The sequence below is a fragment of the Cydia pomonella genome, chromosome 28 (assembly GCF_033807575.1).
Source record: "Cydia pomonella isolate Wapato2018A chromosome 28, ilCydPomo1, whole genome shotgun sequence".
In the NCBI taxonomy this organism is placed as follows: domain Eukaryota; kingdom Metazoa; phylum Arthropoda; class Insecta; order Lepidoptera; family Tortricidae; genus Cydia; species Cydia pomonella.
In genome coordinates, this window is record NC_084730.1 from 5,411,367 (window position 1) to 5,433,769 (window position 22,403).

A 22,403-nucleotide genomic window follows, 5' to 3' on the forward strand; every position below is an offset into this window, starting at 1 on the left:
TGAAACATTACAAAATCAAATCCAATTGAACGCTGTTAAATATTTATCGGTCAAAATCATCTATTAAAATGCCACCAGAAAACTCAAAAATTGCATCAAAGTACTTTGCCATTTTTTTTGGATAAAATGCAACTTTCTCGTCATTTAAAAAAAAATAAAGAGAGCCTTTACGGAATTCCTATTCAGAAAAATGTACGTCTATTGATATTTTGAATAAATGTCCAAATAGATAAAAAAATTAATGCCAGACGGTGTAATATGTAGGTATTGTACCTATTTTAACATCTACAACCAATAAGATGCTCTATGGCCATATTGTTATTCTAACAATAAGCGCCGCTCCACCGTTCTTATACTTTAACTGTACATACCTACTTATAATAAACCTATAAGAGGCAGTCTTTGAAGTAAACACTCGACGATCCAACCTAAATCCGACGATACGCTTAGAGTCGGATCGTGCTGAGAATAAGACTCGGGTATGTCATTAAACTACGCCCAAAAGAGAGGTATGAGCACTGTGAATGTCATCTGGCTTTGTGTGGTAGGGCATAGCACAGCGGATGTCATTCCAGATCTAGAGCAGAGCCCAACTGGGGAAGTACTTCTACCTCCACCAACTGGAGAAACACCTCCACATTTTTTACATGTTCATGTGATACACTGACGGTCCTTTTTACCACGATACAATCGGCTGACAATTTTTTTAAATTCATGGTAGAATCTAAACTATCGTCTGACGAAGTATCAGCCGGGAGGCCATGGCTGATGATAGATGCTCCTGGCCCGCGGTCTATAAGCGGGATGACATTTCGCTATCACGTAGGTATGGCGTGTGGATTTAAAATGAGTGAAATCTCTTATGGTAGAACTGTTGCAAAAGTGTCCAGCTGTCAGCTATAAATAATAGTTCCGAATCTCTCCAGAGTAGCGCTAGAGTAGCTAAGAACCTAGGCGTTATTGACGGAGTGAAGTGCGCTGTCTATGATTTGACTTTTTTGTCAAGTATTCTAGGTATTGTAGCGCCACCTATTTAAAGTTTTTTGATGACCTTTCATACACGTAGGTTTGCTACTGTTGAGTGAAAATTTTATTTAATTTGAACATCGAATACCTACTGTAATATTAAAATCGGTCATGAATCATATAACACATTATGGCAAAGAATTAAAAAAAATCACATAATATCAATCGATCATATTGGACAGATTTGCTTAAATCACAAAACAAAATACCTTGAGGCGTCCTACATCCATTCAATTAGAGTTCATTTTCGCTTACTTTAAAACAATTTAAAGTTTGTTCATTACATTGAAAAGGCTTTACTGAAAATATACAATAATCAACGTTATACACTAATATTAAAGTCCAATTTGCAAAGCAACACGAATATTTAAATAATAAGCCCGAATTTCAGTTAGCTAAGCTCTTAACGCTCTAGATTTAAAGTAGTTTTTCTCGCGACTGAACTCTTTGGAGGTTGGAAGAAGTTTGACAGGTTGCCGTGACAGGTTGTAAGACCACATTAATGACAGTGCCTGTCAAAATTGCGCAGATATCGCTACTGAAGATTAGCTGGTAAGATAAGGGCTTAATACTGGTCAAGTTGCTTTTATATATAATCCTACATTAGTGGAAGGCGACGGCCGTTTATGACAAAATGTAGTCCCTTTATACTAGGCCATGAATACCTGAATTCCGGAACCGATACCGAATTTAGACTCTAAACGAACACCAAAAGTGTTTTAGAATCATCCAAAACAGCAAAGTATTTAAAGACTTTAAAGATGGAAACTGTAATATATTACGTTTCAAATTTACCAGGTGGCAGTAAAAGTTCAAGTTAAATTAAGTACGTAAAAGCAACGTTATTTCTCTTTAGGATAAGATTCAAATTATATTAGAAAATATTAAGAGCGTGGTCGATTTCGTTTGACTCGACATACACATAGACATACCTATTTACATATTTGTCTCTAAAAAACATGTTAAAATAACATACCTAAGGCGACAGAAATACTGTTAGAGTGAGTGTTCATTCAGATAATGTTGCGTTTATGGCACTTTCATTTTTAATGTTATAGTTTTGATTTAGTGAGGCAAGTTTTAAAACTCTTTTACTGTATAATGTATAACATGACTGATTAAAAAGGAGGGTAATGTTTTTTTTGTTGGATACGAGTATGTACGGGATAACTTGAAAGAGTCCGAAGAAAAAACTGTTTAATTTGTGTTGATATAAATAAATAAATATTAAATATTATAGGGACATTCTTACGCAAGATAGAATTAGGAACAGTGTGATAAGGGAAAAGTGTGGACTGAACGAAGATGTAGTGACAAAAATTGAGAAAGGTACATTGAGATGGTTTGCACACGTGGAAAGAATGAGTGAAAGAAGGGTAACAAAGGGAGTGATAAGGGAGAAGTCGAAGAGGGAGCTGGAAGGGGTAGACCTCGGCGGACTTTCTCTGATCAAATCGGGGAAATCCTGAAGAAAGGCCAGGTCAAGAGCACCCTAAACCGAAGAGCGTGTGTGAGGAATGTCATGAAAGTGAAGGAAGCGAAAGAGGTATGTCAGGATCGTAGCAAGTGGAAATCCGTGGTCTCTGCCTACCCTTCCGGGAAATAGGCGTGATTATATGTATGTATGTATGTATTCTTACGCAAATTGACTGAGTCCCAAGGTGTATTATAAGTACAATAATATGCATTTAGTATGAGATGATTTTTGTTTGTATATCTACTTATTCGATCATTTGTCATCTTGTAACTACATACAAAACCAAGCGCGCAAAAAATATAGGTATGCTTTTTTTTTGTCAAATATTACTGTTAAATACACCCAAGGACAAAAGTATGGAAACAAGGTTGTTTTCTTTAGTATCTCATGTTTCTGTCTTTGTTAAAATTTACATTAAAGGTTAAAAAAGGTTACAACAAGGTTAAAAATACTCGCTAAATATCAAAACATTCAAAAAAAAAAAAATTAGGAAAAAATAAAATAATTCATACCTTTTTAATTGCTTTGAAAAATGTTGAACTGGCAAATATCATAGCCACAACTTGAGTAATTTACTTTTAAAATGTTCTACTATTATATTTACCATTTTGTTTCTAATGAGTAGTATATATTACATCGCTTAAAAAAAACACTTTTCTATTAAAATATAAGCTTGTTTCTATACTTTTTGGCGGGAGTAGAATAATATTATTATTCTTTTACGCGTTCTATTGTGCAATATATTATTTGTACGCCCTTTCTTTTTAGGGCATTCTGCAAAAAGGTCTAGATTGTCGGTGACGTGACGCGTACGGCAGATACCTAAATACCTGCAGAAATCTGATTAATTAAAAAAAAACTTTTTAACAAAAAATTAAACCGACTTCAAATAAAAATTACCAAAGGCGCCATACATGTACCTATAACATTTGAAGAGTTCCCTCGATTTCTCCAAGATCCCATCACCAGACTCCGACTTGGTGCCAACGGGACCATCTCGGGGTTATACCCGATCGATTAAAAAAAAAATATGAAAATCGGTTCACGATTCTCGAAGATATCGAGTAACATATATACAAAAAAAAACAGTCGAATTGAGAACCTCCTCCCTTTTTGAAGTCGGTTAAAAACTAAGTTATAAAACGTTATCATACTAAAATTGGCTTATGAGTTTTATCTAGTGTTCAAAAAAATAGTTATAATTGGTGTTTTAGTACTCAAAAAGCAGAGCGCACAAAACCGAATGTATAGTGTTTAGTGTTTAAGATATATCAATGAATAAGCGTTATTATAATTTCCGTTTAGTATTTTAAACTTAAAGTGATTTCATTTGTTTATTATATATAATAACGGCCCAAGCTCCGGTTGAAATGCGTAATAAAATTGCGAGATTCCCGTGCGATACCGAAAACTTTAACTTGAAATATGATTAAATAAGGGTTCTCGCGAAAATATAACAGTTTCGCAAATTTTGGGCGGCAGTGTTGTAAAAAAGGGGCGATCCCGAGTGAGATAAGCATGGCGCGGGGACTCGGTCGGGGCACAGTGGGAGATACCATATTAAGCGAGGGCTTATGCTACACAATTGAAGGAGGCCTATACCCAAAAAGGGACCTTAATTAAAAAAAATACGTGTTTTTAGTTTTTTGTAAGTAAAGCTGCCAGCTCTGCGGTCATCGGTGACCTCTGTAATCCTATTGGATAGTTCCTTAAATATCTCTGACCCCACGGACCAAGGGTCTCTACGCCAAATGGTATGAAATTGTATTCGGCCCCGAGACCCCTATATTTAGTATTTTTGTCAAACATTTAAACACTATGTAGTCATGGAAATAAATGCTATATAATATTAATGCAAAATTTTAGTTTTTATACTACTTTTTTACACACTTCAAACAACGGCAAATGACAAGAAAAAAATCAGACGGATACTGGACTATATCTGCTTGGGCAGTCTTCAACCAAAACCTTAAAAGGTTAAAGTTAGGTGGATAGGGAAAAATCCATTGATATATCTCAGGACGGGCCTTACGGGCAATAAGAATGGGGCCAGTACAGCGGTGTCACGCACACAAATTCGAGCCAATCGTGCAGTCTGACGCCACAACGCGAATGGTTGATGAGTTCGCATCACGCGCGCGATTGGTCGTAACTAGTTGCGTTAGACTTCACGATTGGCTTGAATTCGCGAGTGACACCACTGAACTAGCACCATTCTTAGTGACCGTAGGGACCGTTTTTAGATATATGTCAATGGAAAAATCACAAAAAGAACTCAAATTTCTATTTATTTTCAATTATATATAGTTGCCCTGCATACCATAGCAGTTTAATTTTAGTATAAAATAGCTAATGATATTATCGAGAGATTCAACGAGCAAACTTTTAAAGTATATTTTTAGAGAAGGTAATGTATGTTTATTTGAACACACATATAAAAGTAACAACATAAAAAATATTTCGTGCTCTCACTCAAACTCAAAAACTATAGCGGACCACATATAAGGCATGCCATGAGCTACCTTTTTTGATGGATCAATGCCACTTAATAATTAAAACAAACTAAAAATCACTCAATGTAGCCCTGGCTTAAAACACAAAAATATACACACATTAGTCTCCTTCAAAAAACGAGTACCGACAGCAGCGCAGCGCGCTTCAGTTATAACCGTACCGGTACCGTCCGCGTGCTTATTTAAATAATAAATAAACAGTGTCATAAAATTTTATGTCTTCATTTAGAAATTAGGTTTAGATGGATTCTAATGATTATCAATTTTTATTTAATCATAAAAATATATGACTGTTTTATTACGAAACATAAGTAATGATACTTCTAAACTCAACTAAACTTATATAAACATTGACATATATCTAAGAACGGGCCTTACGGGCACTAAGAATGGTGCTAGTTCAGTGGTGTCACTCACGAATTCGAGCCAATCGTGCAGTCTAACGCAACTAGTTGCGACCAATCGCGCGAGTGATGCGAACTCATCAACCAATCGCGTTGTGGCGTTCTAACGTGCACGATTGGCTCGAATTCGTGTGCGTGACACCGCTGTTGTACTGGGATGTAACCGCGAAAATCGAACTTCGTCAGTTGCGGGAATTTTTCTCTGTCACTCTAATTATGCCTTAGCGATAGTAAAAAAGAAAGATCTCCGCAATTTGCGAATTTCGGTTTTCGCGATAGGCCCTCTGGCCCAATTCTTATTGCCCGTAAGGCCCTTCCTTAGATATTAAACAATGAATGTAAAGTTGTATAAATGTATTCTTAATATATATTTTTTTACCCGTTTAAAAATAGCAAAGTATTTTTTAATTTGAGTGTGGAGATTGTTAAATAGCGTCTATAAATAAAAAGATTTAAATAGTTTGTATTTACCTATATCATTATAACAATTTTAATATATTTTGCGTAATTGTTTTCGTTTTACATGTTTCACTTTTATTACAACTGCACTTATATTTAAACAAAAAACCGGCCAAGTGCCAGTTGGCCTAGCGCACGAAGGGTTCCGTACCATTATCTAAAAACGGCAATAAAATCACGTTTGTTGTATGGAAGCCTCATTAAATATTTATTTTATTTTGTTTTTTAGTATTATATTATTTTTAGTATTGTTATAGCGGCAACAGAAATACATCATTTGTGAAAATTTCAACTGATTAACTATCACGGTTCATGAGATACAGCCTGGTGACAGGCGGACAGACACACAGCGGAGTCTTAGTAATAGGGTCCCGTTTTACCATTTGGGTACGGAACCCTAAAAAGGAAATCATCCGTTTCTCATTCAGAATGAGCTTTATTTATAGCTTATTAAACATAAATTTTGTAAATGTCAAAGTCATTTGCACAAAAAAACGTTAAAGTCAAGTAAAGGTTACAATTCAAATAAACCTACTTGTATGCACCTACAAAATTAAAAAATAAATCCTTATCCAATCATGTTCTTTTTCAACATTCGTGGAAATTGTAAGTAGTTAAAATACATTGTAAAAAATCTGAACAATGTTGACCTTCGATAAATCACTCTTGACTTCTCGTTTTTTTACTGTTTAGCAAATCAAATTAAATTAAAGATTCTGTATATGGTGACTCAACATTACCTCTAGATATCATACCTAAAACTACTTATGTAAAATGCATTTCGGAAGATATAATATAAATATTATAGGGAAATTCTAACACAAATTGACTAATTCCCACGGTAAGCCAAGAAGGCTTGTGTTGTGGGTACTCAGACAACGATATATGTAATATACAAATACTTAAATACATAGAATACATCCATGACTCAGGATTTTTCTGAGAACAAAAAAAAATATTAAAAATAAATGAAATATAGGATAAAATAAATAATTATCATTTTTTATGCACTACCAATACACGTTTAAAGTCGGTGCCAGGTAAAAAAAAATATAGGACATTATTACACAAATTGACTAAGTCCCACAGTAAGCTCAATAAGGCTTGTATTGAGGGTACTTAGACAAAGATATATATAATATATAAATACTTAAATACATAGAAAACACCCATGACTCAGGAACAAATATCCACGCTCATCACACGAATAAATGCCCATACCAGGATTTGAACCCGAGATCATCGGCTTCATAGGCAGGCTCACTAGGCCAGAGCTGTCGTCAATATACGTCATACAATAACTATGTTCGTTTAAACTAATCCCTATTCCCTAGAAATTTCAGAAATTTTACAGTTGTCGGTGAAATATCAAAAATTACTCCAAATTTTCTCTTAAATGTCCGATGATTGGTGCCGTTAACATAAGTATTTATATATCTGTATCTAGTCCTCAATCCAAGCTCTATAAAGCTTACTGTGTGACTATATGTTTGTATAAAATTATCCTATACGTGATATTAATTCATTTATTATCGGCATCTGCTATCCCTCCCTGGCTATGTATTCCAAAACCTAACGAACTTAACTGAGTCGGATTATCAGAATAACCAGTAAGGCTAAGATGGTCGGCTTTTTATAATTTGTCACCATGCCTGTCACGTTCTAACAAGTATTACATAAGATAGTGCGAAAGAGACGGGCATAGTGAAAAGCGATAAAAATGGAACCATGCTGCCACTGCAGGATAGTTTTATATAGACGTATAATTGAACAGTATTATGAGCCGATATAATTTTTTTCTATATTTTTGGATTTTTCATTCATTCAATCTTTTAATTTTTTTTGCACTCAGAATTTCACCTCCTGTCCAAATTAGAACCTAATAATACGATGTTTGTATATTTTTTAATTTTTCTAGCAATTTTGATCCTAATAAAATTATGTTTTAAAACAGAAAATTATTACTTAAATTAAAAAAAAAACAGGTATTTGTATTTATTTAAAAATCGGCGTGGAATGATAATGATTGATTAAAACTCATCTGTGTTCTTTGCCGGGTTTTGAACTATTTCTATGCCAAATTGGTTCAGCGGTTTAAGCGTGAAGAGCCAACATACAGAGTTACTAACTTGCCATTCGTTCAATCATTCATTCATTCTTACCCAGGTTCTAACAAGCGTTCGTCTCTGCAGCAAGCGTACCAACATGAAATTTCGGGCCCCGATACTATCGGGATCGGTCCAGCCTCTATCGGAGCCGACATACGTAACCATATCAACTTTCCATTCGTTCAATCATTCATTCCTACCCTGGTTTTACCAAGCGTCCGACTCCTCAGCAAGTGTACGAACATGGAATTTGGGCCCAAATCCCATCGGGACCGGTCGAGCCTCTATCGGAGCCAACATACGTAACCATATCAACTTTCCATTCGTTCAATCATTCATTCCTACCCTGGTTCTAACAAGCGTTCGTCTCTGCAGCAAGCGTACCAACATGGAATTTCGGGCCCAGATCCTATCGGGACCGGTCCAGCCTCTATCGAGCCGACATGCGTAACTATATTAACTTGCTGTAGATACTAATGGTTAACTTAACTAAACAGTCTTACAAAACGTTTCACGGTTTTAATTTTAATGTGTACAGTCAACCGCAGAGAAAAATGGGGTGGGCTGCATAGAAGTTTGTACGCAAAGGTAAGTTGACCGTACCAGTAGTCAAGCAACAACAGAACTGTACTTACAACTGTATACAGCATTGACATATATCTAGGACCGGCCTTAAGGGCACTAAGAATGATGCTAGTTCAGTGGTCACTCACGAATTCGAGCCAATCGTGCAGTCTAACGCAACTAGTTGCGACCAATCGCGCGCGTGATGCGAACTCATCAACCAATCGTGTCGTGGCGTTAGACTGCACGATTGGCTCGAATTCGTGTGCGTGACACCGCTGTACTAGACCTATTCTCATTGCCTGTAAGGCCAGTCCTTAGACATATGTCAATGGTATACATAGGCCCGTGTAACATGAGTCATCTTAATCTCTATAATCATGCATAAAACAAGCCTATACATGTCATAACTTTCACACCAAACGCGCAATACGCCGCGCCGGCCACAAACAGATTTAAAATGGCCGTAAATGCGTATCGGTATTAATTTTACTGCGTGCTTATTAATTTTACCTCTTCATTTACCGACTGGAAAAAGACGATTGCTATCTTAATGTGTTTACGTTAATTTGTAAAACGGAATCAGAGACGTTAAGACTTTGGTGATAAAAAATGCCGTTATTTTATTCCGTTTTCATGCCACGTGATTTTTGTTAATTTACACTTTGCGTTGCATTCTTTTTTTTTTAATAACAATATATATATATAATGGATATATACAGAGGTATTACTATAACTAGCTTAAATCTAAAATAGGTCCTTGAAGCATTGTACCAAGGATGTTGGCGGCATTTCCTCGTTGTATCGCAATGCTGATACGCCGCGCGAGGATCGCGCGCGTATCAGCATTGCGATACAACGCGCGCTGCGCGCCATCTCTTCGGTCCCCAGTTACATCAACCAGATGCTTTGCGATTTCTGCAAAAAACTTGTGCGCGCTGGGACCCCATGGAATTAATGAATATTTGTGCAACATAGAAAAATGTAAAAATGACAGACATACGAAAGATAGAAAGGTATTTTTTTATTCTTTAACAAATGGACCAGTAAGACAAAGGAAAGAATAAGGAGTTAAATAGTTGATCATAGATACATTTTTCCATAGGTAACATCTGTTGCTACATTACACAACTTAGTGTTTAATCATAAAAATCCTTAGTAGTTGGTATCTATCTCGCCTATTATGTATTTATTTAAACTTCATTGCACAGTAAAAATCGTACAAAAGGCAAACTATATGCCGGAAGGCATTCTCTACACGTTAACTCTTGGGTCAAACAGATATCAAGCAGTAGGTAATATAATAGGGTTGCAAGAAATATTATCATATTTTGTTTTTATTATTTCCTACCGTTTTGACAGCGTTGAAACTCCTCATTTCTTTCAAAATGTTAAAAAAATTGTATGGAGTTATACGCGAGTAAAAATAAAGCATAGAGTTATTTACCGGCATAGCTTTTTTTTCAATTCGACCACCTTACAAGTTTCAATCCAACTTCGAGCAACGCATAACTATTTTAACCTACCACTTAAACTATGCATTAAAAACCGAAACACATCCAAACAAGAAGGAATTAAAATTCCAAAACAGACTAAATCGGGCATCAATTAAAAAATAATAAAAGGCGACTTCTGAGAAGGAATACCCCGTGTAATACAAAGGGATTCCAGAGTCATTAGTTACTTTGTGTAGGTTTTTGCCAAAAAGGAATTCGGAGTTTAAGATACGCAGTCTATGCGTCTTTTAGGAAGTACGTGTACTTATATATTTCGGTAAATTATCAGCCTTTGTCAAAAAGGCTGTTAAAAATATGTTTATTCAATAAATAAATAAATATTATAGGACATTATTACACAAAATGACTAAGTCCCACAGTAAGCTCAATAAGGCTTGTGTTGAGGGTACTTAGACAACGATATACAATTTATATAATATATAAATATTTATAAATACTTAAATACATAAAAAACGGCCATGACTCAGGAACAAATATCCATGCTCAGCGCACGAATAAACCCGGATTTGAACCCGGGATCATCAGCTTCGTAGGCAGGGTCACTACCCACTAGGCCAAACCTGTCATCGAATAATAATAGTGTTTATACAATCGTGATATAATAGAGAGCTTGCTGAGTTGCCTAAGTAAGGTACGAGATTGAAAAGCTTGATTATATCACTAATGTATACAATACTTTTTCTACGAGTCATCTAAAGTAATACTTTTTTTACGAGTCATCTAAAGTAATACTTTTTTTACTAAAAAACTTAAATAATTCATGATATATTCCCGCCCGCACCCGTTTAGCCTTTTCTATGGGAGCGCGGCGGCACGTGATTGGTAAATTTTTTTTAGTTGACTACAGCGTATCGAAATGAATCTTATAGTGGAGTGGGAGTCCATACATGAAAAGCACGCAATTATAGTTTGCTATACGAAATCTTAATTCAACCATTACAGTCGACAAGGAGAAATAATTATATTAATGTTATTAACTTATTAAAGATATGTTATTAGAGTTCCGTACCGTACAAAACTTTGTTCACGGAACACTTATGGAATCACTCTTGCAAATTAGTTATTTTTTTAATATAATGCCAAGTTATGACAACTCGAACTGTAATTAAATGTTTTCTAAACTCTTACGAGATTTTATCTTAACATAGTCCAGCCTCTCCGCCATTTTACTCATAAAATTAGAAGTCACAGTTAGACCAAGATAAGTTTGCAGCGAACCAGTTTACCTACAATACACCTTTAGTGGTCAGATTATATTAAACATTGATAAACTAATATAGGTCCGACGTAAATCATTTGATATTTACCAATCTCTTTTCAGTGAAGGAAACCATCGTGAGGAAACCGGACTAATCCCAATATGGCCTAGTTTCCCCTTTGGGTTGGTCAGATGGCAGACGCTTTCGTAAAAACTAATTCCTACGCCAATTCTAGGGATTAGTTGCCAAGCGGACCCCAGGCTCCGTGAGCCGTGGCAAACAAGAAAGAAGAAGAATATTTCATAATTATGCCGTTCTGCGACATATGTATGTAAGATGATTCCTGACAAAGAAAAAGGCAAATAAATAATATCTCTAAGCGTTAAGTGGGACGTTCCTTACTTCATTTACGGAATAAATCACTAAAATGAGCTATGCTCAAAACAGACATGTTTCGTACCAACGTATCATATTATTAGTAGATAGCAGAGACATGTAAAAAAGAAAGACTGTAACTAATTACAGACTATTAATGATGTAATTCATGTTTGTCAAAAAAAATTACGCCTGGTCTGGCTTAGTGAGTAGTGATCCTTCCTATGAAGCCGGTGGTCCCGGTTTCGAATCCCGGTAAGGGCATTTAATTGTGAGAGATATTTGGTGCTGAGTCATTGGTGTTTTCTATCCATATAAGTATGTATTTATGTATATGTATGTTGCATTTCTTAAGTGATCGTGAAATTGTGTGAGCTGATTCGATAATTATATAGATTATTTTGGAAAATGTTGGTGCCATGGAGGTTCACTCGGCCTACAGCTCACAAAACCACTAGTTTTATTTCACGCGACGCTTTGAAAGAACCTTAAGAGGACGGCCGCTTATCCACACAAACGTTTGTTCCCTTTTTCCTAACTGGATATTGACATTATAGAAAATATTTTTGCATAATTTGATGTATATTAACCACAGCTATGCTCTTAAGTTTGACTTTTTTCGATGTTTTGACTATTGTAAAAATTAGGAACAGATTTCATACAAAATTTTACATGCTCCTAACTCTTTCAATAATTAAAAATACGATACTCAAACGTAGGAGTAGAGCTGTGTTTGATATACAACAAACTGTGTCAAAATATTTTCAATAATGTTAATATCCAGAGAGGAAAATGAGGACTACGTTTGTATGAAAAAGCGATTTTACGCGGGTCCTTCACTTTCGTCTTATTCACACTAGAACGGTCCAGGTCCAGATGATTTTCTATATATACATAAATAAATATATAAATAAATAATAAATATTATAGGACATTATTATTATTACACAAATTGACTAAGTCCCACAGTTAGCTCAATAAGGCTTGTGTTGAGGGTACTTAGACAACGATATATATAATATATAAATATTTATAAATACTTAAATACATAGAAAACACCCATGACTCAGGGACTAATATCCATGCTCATCACACGAATAAATGCCCTTACCAGGATTTGAACCCGGGACCATCAGCTTCGTAGGCAGGATCACTACCCACTAGGCCATACATAAATCATCACATGCTGTTCTAACGTAAGTCATCCTTTACAGTCTATATTTCTTATTTGTCTCTAACAGATAGGAACTGGTTAAGGCAATAAATACAAGACGTTTGAATTTGTCCGTCTGTCAGATTTATCTGCGGTTGTTTCCGCGCCATACATTCTGTTTACATACATACATACATTTTGTATGAGTCGTTAGAAGACCGTTTGTTAAGACTTTACACAATAGGTAAGTAATATGTTTTTATTAGACATTTATGCCCATGATTTTTAAATATTCACTGAAAGTTATGTTTAAGTTGAATTTGCTTTAAGTTTCTAATTAATTATCTACAAGTGCTCCAAACATATTTTTTTCAAACATATTTATGTTTGAAAAAAAAATCTTAGGTATATTTTTCTTTTTTATACGTCTTTTAAAAAGTGACATTAAAAATTAAAACTACAAAACTAAATAAATAATAATATCAAATAAATAATATAAATATAATAATCAAATAAATATTTGGGGACAATCTTACACAGATCGACCTAGGCCCAAACTAAGCAAAGCTTGTACTATGGGTACTAGGCGTCGATACACATACGTGTACAGATAAATACATACTTATATACATAGAAACCATCCATGACTGAGGAACAAATGTCTGTGCTCATCACACAAACAAATGCCCTTGCCGGGATTCGAACCCGGGAATATCGGCTTATCGGCGACTAAAAATAACCATATTATTATTATTATTATTTTTTCTTTTATTCAGAAACAAACAGTCATTCAATAACATTGAACAGTAGATTAAGCAGCAGTAAATTGACCTATAGTTTCCTTAGTTTCCTTATTATATTATTTTATAAATACCTCCTTTACCTTTGATAAACACACACAATATGCATAAAAAAATATTTAAAACTAATCTTAGACCAACCTGTATCGAGTCATATTATATCACCTAGATATTTCACATACAAGTAAATTTATATATTCATGTAACTTAATTGCACGATATAAAAAATGGCGAACTTAATACATTAAGGCATTTTCTACCAGTCAACCATTTGGTCAAACAGAAACATGTAATTAGTGCGGAATTGTAGAATTTTACTAAAACGAAATTAAAAAAAATTAAAATAGATTTTATTTATAAACTCCTTCAAAACCTGTACATATTTAATTATTAATTTCACTATATTTCGGGATTCTCCTAATCAAATTAGTATCAAATTTTACGCCTTTAATTTTTTCTGTATACTTAATAAATTTAATACCTACCTACTTAGATGTATTATTGCAAATAAAAAAAGTGTTTTAACATAAATTTGTGATCAATAGTTTGTCTAAAACATATAAATCTTGGCCAAATAATGCAGGAACCGGACCAACCACTTTAAGTCGCCGTGGTAATTTTATGGTAAGGTTAGACTTTAGAGTGATTTTTGCAGAATGATTGTAATGTTTTGAGTGAAAACAAAATCTATATAATATTGTCTACGGTTACCGCGATCTTGTTATTTATAAAATATAAAACTATATAAAAAAAAAATATTTTTCAGGCTTTTTCAAATCCATATTTTTGTTAGGAGACGGATTACATCGCGTATACTCGTAATTAATTTTACAGTACATATGGTGCTACTTTACCGCACTAGTGCGATGATAACACATTACGTAACCATGTCGAAAATTTAAAGGTCCATATTACGGAAGGTGGAGGTAAGGAAATAAATCTCCATGTACCAAAAAGGGCCATCAAAAAACCATAAATAGGTGGCGCTACAATACCTAGAATACTTGAACAAAAAAATCAAATCATAGACAGCGCACTTCACTCCGTCAATAGCGCCTAGGTTCTTAGCTACTCTAGCGCTACTCTGGAGAGATTTGGAACTATTATTTATAGCTGACAGCTGGACACTCTTGCAACAGTTCTACGATAAGAGATGTCACTCCTCTTAATTCCACACTCCATAGTCCATATGTACTGTAAAACGTTGTACGATACGTGTGCGAATTTCCTATTTTTGACAGATCTGTAAAAGGAATGTATAAATAGGTAGTTTAAGGATTTGATGTCTGTGCGATTTCGCACCTTCATGATAATCAATACAGGATGGCCGATTTTTTTTACTGTAGCATTGATGATAATTTTAGCAAACGTTTGCTTTGTGTACGAAAGCTAAATAAGAATATTTTAAGATAATAATATAGTTTGTTTCAGTTACATTATTGTTGTTTATTTATTGAGATTATTTTGTATATCAAACAAACGGTTATACAAGGGTACATTGCGATACAAGTGCGAAAAATAGGAAAATCGAAACGAGTGGCGATAAATTAAAACACGACCGAAGGGAGTGTTTTAAATCGACACGAGTTGCGAATTACCTATTCGCACATGTAACGTACAACTTTTTACAGTACATATGGCCCTTTAAATGTTCGACACAGTAACGTAATATGCTAATTTTCGCACAAGTGCGGTAAAGTAGCACCATATGTACTGTAAAAAATATTATTACAGTTTCTTCTCTTAATCTAGACCTATAGTTTCCATTTTCGTTAAACATATCCTTATATAGAAGCACGAAAAGTAGCTATCTTCGTTTAGGTTCAGCTAAATAGGTTCAGCTATATCCATACATGTTTTAAGAGATGTAATTAAAAAAACTTTTTTAACTTAAAAGTTGTCAATGTATTTGGACCATCCTGTACAAAGACCATTAATTAAGAGCCGCTAAAAATCTCATAATATCGTCAATATGACTAGGTACGAAGTGGCATAAAAATGGAATTCTTTGGCCGTTGATATACGTTTAAGGAAACTAAATGGCATATTTAATTAAATATTGAGATTTTAGCTTAGAAATACAATGATTTATATATTATCCATACAAAATAACTCTGCCCGCAACGTAAAGCAATACACAAGTTACGAGATGCGACCTTTTTAAAATAACTGTCAACTGGTTGGCAGTTAGTATAGAAAGCTCGTATCTAGTAATGTCATGTCATGTTTTTTTTTATGATGGTAAGCAGTCTCCGTAGCCTATGTACGCCTGCAACTCCGGAGGAGTTACATGCGCGTTGCCGACCCTAAACCCGCCCCCCCTCGTTGAGCTCTGGCAACCTTACTCACCGGCAGGAACACAACACTATGAGTAGGGTCTAGTGTTATTTGGCTGCGGTTTTCTGTAAGGTGAAGGTACTTCCCCAGTTGGGCTCTGCTCTAGATCTGGAATGGCATCCAGTGGCTGTTCCCTACCACACAAAGCAAGATAACATTCACAATGCCCATACCTCTCTTAAAATGTCATGTGTCTTGTAGTGTACCTATGCAGTATATTGCAGCTTGTTAAGTTTTCGAAAATTAATGATGTCTAACTTAAAAAAACTACATAATTAATTATTGAGTATCGACAGTTTCTTCAAGTCTCATTTGGTTGAGATGTTTTTATCATTTTTTTATTTCTTAAATGTTACGTTTCTACACAAATATATGTCCTAAACTTCCAAAACACGTCTACAAACATTTCACGTGACACGTACTACTCTATATAAAACGAGTCTTAGGTATCAGTATCAGTCACCGGAAATATATGAAACCTAGGAATTGTATACAATTCCTAGAAAATGTATACCATTCCAAGGACATTTAGAAAATGTATTAAAAAATGTTTTAGAGATTTTATAATAACATTTTGAATTTTGAATAATACCCACATATCCTAGGACTTGTATGAAATTCCGAAATGATCCTCGAAAATGTATAAAACGAATGCTTTCTGTTCTAATAAAACTAATGAATATAAAATACGGTAATAAACTGCACAATTGCACATAACAAACTCTAGCCAGAAAATTAGATTAGATTAGAACTGCGACCCCCAAAAAACGAATTGTTGCCAGTAGAGTAGGTTAGGTTAGAACTGCGAACCCACAAAACGACCTCCACGAATAATAATTATTGCCAGCAATTTTAAATTTAATACATTTCTGATCTCTGTTTAGGAAATGCGTAGATTTCCTAGAAAATGTGTAGATTTCCTAGGAAATGTGTCTAATATAATTTGTTTCACACATTTCCGATTTTAGTAATTGTATTTATTTCCTAGGAATTTAATACAATATTTATGTAACAATGGATAGAATCAGTTCCGGTCACCACCAATATCGTGTCTATTCGCCATCCACCAAAAACCAAAAGGTCAACCGATTTTCTCACCGACGAAGCGTCACATAGCTTCATTTCGTGAGCCGAAGCGTCACCGGGTCACGAAACCATTTGTGACACAAAAGACACTCTGACACGAAAAGAAAGACACGATTTCAGTTTTTTCTGCGTTACGTACCTTTGCCTTTTGACCGGACGCCGAAATCGTGATTATCGATTAGTCTGGTTATGTACTTGTTTTTTTAACTCATTGATATTTAACTAAAGTCAGGAGCCTTATTCGGAGTGTTGTTGTTACAACGTTAAGAGGAAAGGGGACGGCCGCTTCTCCATACAAACGTAGTCCTCATTTTCCTCTCTGAGTATTGACATTATGGAAAATATTTTTACATAATTTAATATATATATAACAATAGCTATGTCCCTACGTTTGACTTGTTTCGATTTTTTTATTATTGTAAAAATTAGGAGTGAAAAATAGTTTTGATACAAATTATTAAATGGTCCTAACTCTTATAATAATTAAAAAATCTAAAAAAATCAAACATAGGGGCATGGCCGTGGTTGATATATAACAAATTGTGTCAAAATATTTTCAATAATGCGTGGGGACTATAGCCCGAGCCCTCTCGCACATGAGAGGAGGCCTGTGCCCAGCAGTGGGATGTATATAGGCTGAATTATTATTATTATTATTATTTTTAAAGCGCTGGTGGCCTAGCGGTAAGAGCGTGCGACTTGCAATCCGGAGGTCGCGGGTTCAAACCCCGGCTCGTACCAATGAGTTTTTCGGAATTTATGTACGAAATATCATTTGATATTTACCAGTCGCTTTTCGGTGAAGGAAAACATCGTGAGGAAACCGGACTAATCCCAACAAGGCCTAGTTTATCCTCTGGGTTGGAAGGTCAGATGGCAGTCGCTTTCGTAAAAACTAGTGCCTATGCCACATCTTGGGATTAGTTGTCAAGCGGACCCCAGGCTCCCATGAGCCGTGGCAAAATGCCGGGACAACGCGAGGAAGAAGAAGAAGAAGAAGATTATTTTCAATAATGTCAATATTCAGAGAGGAAAATTAGGACTACCTTTGTATGAAAAGGCGACTTCGCGCGGGTCTTCCACTTTCGTAATGTCAACTACTAGTTACTATATTTGTCCCAAAGCCGCCAGGGCGGCGCCACTGATACGCAACAAAACAATAGATAGCCTACTAGTACAAAATATCATGTCACTCGTAAAATAGAAATCAATGGGCTTTGCCGATTTAGAATCATAGCATTATTGTAGGAGTTACGAAAGTTACGAAACGTCTGCGAATGTTCGTTGCTCAACTAGATGACTGTACACGGAATGCAGTCTGGACTGTACAGTTAGCTGCAGAAATATGTAGAACATTTATTTAGGTTCGGTACCCCGATTTTTTTTCTTTTTTGCTGTATATAAAGGTACATACTTCGTTTTAGTTGGATCAGTAACTACTTGAAGTTTATTATTTTTGATTAAAACGTCATTTTGTTGACAACCAGTGTCAAAATAATTGCGTTGTCGGCAAAGTTTTATTTTGCTGTCGATTTCTTCTCATTATACCCCTTTTTTAATTAGATTTTTTTAAATCTCAAAACTAGTGGTAAGTAACTTTTTCTTCCGAAATGCTAGAGTTCATATAATATATAATATTGCGGTACAATAATATGCAGATTTAATTTTGGACGAAAAAGTTACCACTGCTTTTGAGGTTATAAAAATTTCTGCTTGAAAAAAAACGGGGTATAGATTTGGACAAAATATAGCTTGTTTGCAGAGCTTCATTATTCTGGGTGCGGTAACGAAATGCGAATTTGAGACAAAAAAGTTTGCAATTTTCCGTTTAATCACGGAAATACCATACATTTTATATGAATGTATGGTAAAATCCCGTTTATATTGTAGAGAATAGGGAACTTTATCTCTTCACTATTTTTTTATCAACAAATCAACAACAACAAATCAACAACAACAAAAAAACCGGCTCTAAAAGATTCCTCTTCTTTTTTCCAGAGCAAAACTAGAGCACATACAAATAGCACGCGTTGTTAATACATTAAAACCCCCCCTAATTCCTCTGATTTTTTGCCCGCTACCAAAAGGTTATCTGGAAGACATCGTTGATTGAAGCGATAAGCCCGTCTGGCATGTGGGCCCTCAGGTAATAATCCGGTATGCTCGGAATGTGATTCCTGTGCCCAACGCTAAGGACATTAGACTAATATTTTATTTTTACTATTTCAACTGAATGCTTGTTAGATTTTTTTACGTTACAATATTTTGTAAATGTGCGTAGGTATGACTTATGCTTCATTACTGTTTGTGCCTTGTATTGTATGTATGTATGTAAACACTTTATTATACATAAGAGACAGGTAAAGATGCAACAAAAGATGAATGTTGGCCATTTACAAAGGCGACCTTATCCCTATTTATTGTTTAATTTGTTTTTAATTTGTATTGTTTAATTTGTTTGTATAAGCGGTGGTGGCCGAGTGGATATGGCGTCCGACTTTCAATCCGGAGGTCGCGGGTTCAAATCCTGGCTCGTACCAATGAGTTTTTCTGAACTTATGTACGAAATATCATTTGATATTTACCACTAGCTTTTCGGTGAAGGAAAACATCGTGAGGAAACCTGCATTCATCTGCGAAGAAATTCAAAAGTGTATGTGAAGTCCCCAATCCGCATTGGGCTAGTGTGGGGACTATAGCCCGAGCCCTCTCGCACATGAGAGGAGGCCTGTGCCCAGCAGTGGGACGTATATAGGCAGAATTATTATTATGTATACCATTTTGTATGTACCCTTTATGAAGCAAACTAAAGTTTAGGGGCCCATTTCTAGATCGGTATTAGACTAATATTATTAGCCCACGAACTATCAACTATAACTATGCGTTACCATGGCAACACACCAATAATATTAGACTAATATCGTTCGTAAAATGGGCCCCTGATTCTGTTTGAATCATTTCATATTATATCATTTATATGGCGATGGCTTAATTTTGGTCACGGAATAAAATCAGATATTGTCTTTGTCACCTGTTTTTACCATACAAAAAAAACAGGTGCCATAGACAATATCTAAATTAAAAATATTATAATTTCAGCCAATGCGTGGTGCATGAAAAGAACAATAATTATAATGTAATATGATAAGAATATAAATATTATTGATTTAAAAATTTATTTGTATATTAAAAAGTAATTAAATGTCGGGCACAATAAAATAAACTAACTTATCTATTAAATAAAACTAAATTAAAACTAAAAACTAATACTAAATAAAATTAAAATATGTCTAAAAAATTTGGCCCCTTTGGCATGGTGCCGAGAATGCTGGCAGCATTTCCCCGCTGTATAGCGATGCTAATACGTTGTGCGAGAAAGCTGCCATCTCTATAATATAATGTAATGTTTGTCCAGGTATTTATAACTATTCATTCATGTCACTGTAAATGTTGTATTGAATTGTGAACAAGCCCTTGAGGCCTGCTTAATTTTTTTTGGAGATTTGAGATAAAATTTTATCATAGGTACGTATTACTGTATAGTTTTCCTTATACAACAATAGTCCGTACGGAAGTGAAAAATGTGTTTGTGAACAGTCTAGTGTAAATATCGATGCAACCATCTTGCCAAAAATATGTATACATGATCATGTTGCCGACAAGCCGGCATTCCATAATTTAGTATTAACATAAATATTTTTACAGGTTGGTCAAAAATACGTTTGATAAATATTTTACTTTGCGTTTTGTTTTAATTTAAGGGACTGGCAATGCAATAAAAATTGATGTTACTTAAGCAGTTTTTTAAGACAAACTATTTCTTTTAGTAATAGCAAAATATATATATTATATGTGAATACCTATTCATTATATTTCAAAGACCGCGGCCGTACTCGATATATGATTAGACGAAATCGGCTTGATAGAAAATAATTGCAAAGATTTTGTCTTTATTTTTTTTTTACTTATGGGTCTGCAATTTGAATGTATATATATTACACATATGTATAATCTACATATTTTTTATTTCAAAAGGTTTTTAATCTTGTATTTAGATTATTTTTAATTACATTTTTAAAAACACGTGGATAAGAGAAATATTTTGTCTAAATATTTTTGGATCATCTTTGACTCCATACCAGTAAGCATTCCATAATTTAATATTGCCATAAATATTTTTATTATGACCGACTTTTTTTAAAATTTCTAACATATTTATTTACCTATCTAGTTGCAGTTTTTAACTTTTTACCTTTTGTAGTATTTCTCTTGAACTCTATTTATAGGTAGGTAGCCCTTTGGGCTTTAGTTTCCCTTCTTCAATAAAACCTAAAGTTATTCTCTCTAAATCTTGTTTTCCATTCTTACATTTTCTAACGGAAACCAAATACCATTCAATTTTATAAACACGACAAAATAACAAATTACCTAAAGAATCCTGTTAAATACAAAAAATGACATGTCGTTATCGATATTTACACCAATTAACATTAATAACTAATCAATATAAAGAACAAACCTTAATCGGAATTCCTGAACACAACACAGACACTTCAAGTCACAAATATTCACAAAAAAAACAATCGAAAAATAAACCCACAAAATTGGTTTAACTCCAAGACGTCCGTCGTCCTCGACCCTCAATCCGAGACTGACTTTTCTCAGAAGGTCCACTCGAATAAGAAATATATCCCTCCTTATCTCTCCCTCGGATTCTTTCCCGTTAAAACGGGACAGGTATAATGGCATGCATTGGACTCTCGTTGGACTTTTTTCCAATGATTTCTTTGAAAGATCTATATGATGTATAGATCTTTATGGCCGTGAGTTATGGCCCGGCGCTCATTGATACCGAGTCTATGAAATTATGGTGTTTGGATATGGGCCATGGTTGTGGGTGGTTTGTTCAACTGACTCTATTTAATTAATTGAGATGTGGTTTCGATTAATGGATTGATTAATCATGCTTTTTAATTGATAGAATAAATGAATAATAGACTAGGTGTAGTGCAAATACCTATGCGTGATTTGCGACATGATTTTGAAGCGTATGACGGAATAGTTGTGTCCCAAGGCAGGAAAAGTAGGACATTGCGTGCCGCGTGTAAAATTGCCCCGTGGTGCGCATACTATTTTTCTACTCGACGGAGGCGGAAAGCGGCAACTTCGTTTAGCGTAGCGGGAGCAAAGTTGATGCTTTCAGCCTGGACTGGATGGCAGAAAAAAGGATATTCCGTTTTTTTTTGTGGTATACTTTTTTACCTACTATTATTGATAAGTATTGCATATTGTTGATAAGTATTTTAAACAAACGTTTGCCTTTGTGTATCTAAATAGAGGAAAATATTTTTCGTTTTTCATGCTCTGAAAGTAGGTCGTTGTTAT

General features: G+C 34.7%; 1 protein-coding gene across 1 annotated transcript in view; it reads right to left on the reverse strand.

The window, feature by feature from the left end:
• The window catches only part of LOC133533031 (extracellular serine/threonine protein kinase four-jointed), a 34,136-nt gene extending 11,938 nt beyond the window's left edge, over positions 1-22,198 (reverse strand). The window contains exon 1 of the mRNA XM_061871943.1: positions 21,538-22,198. The gene's annotated coding sequence lies outside the window, so the exon portion shown is untranslated. The remainder of the gene's footprint in view (positions 1-21,537) is intronic.
• Positions 22,199-22,403: the final 205 nt, after the last annotated feature.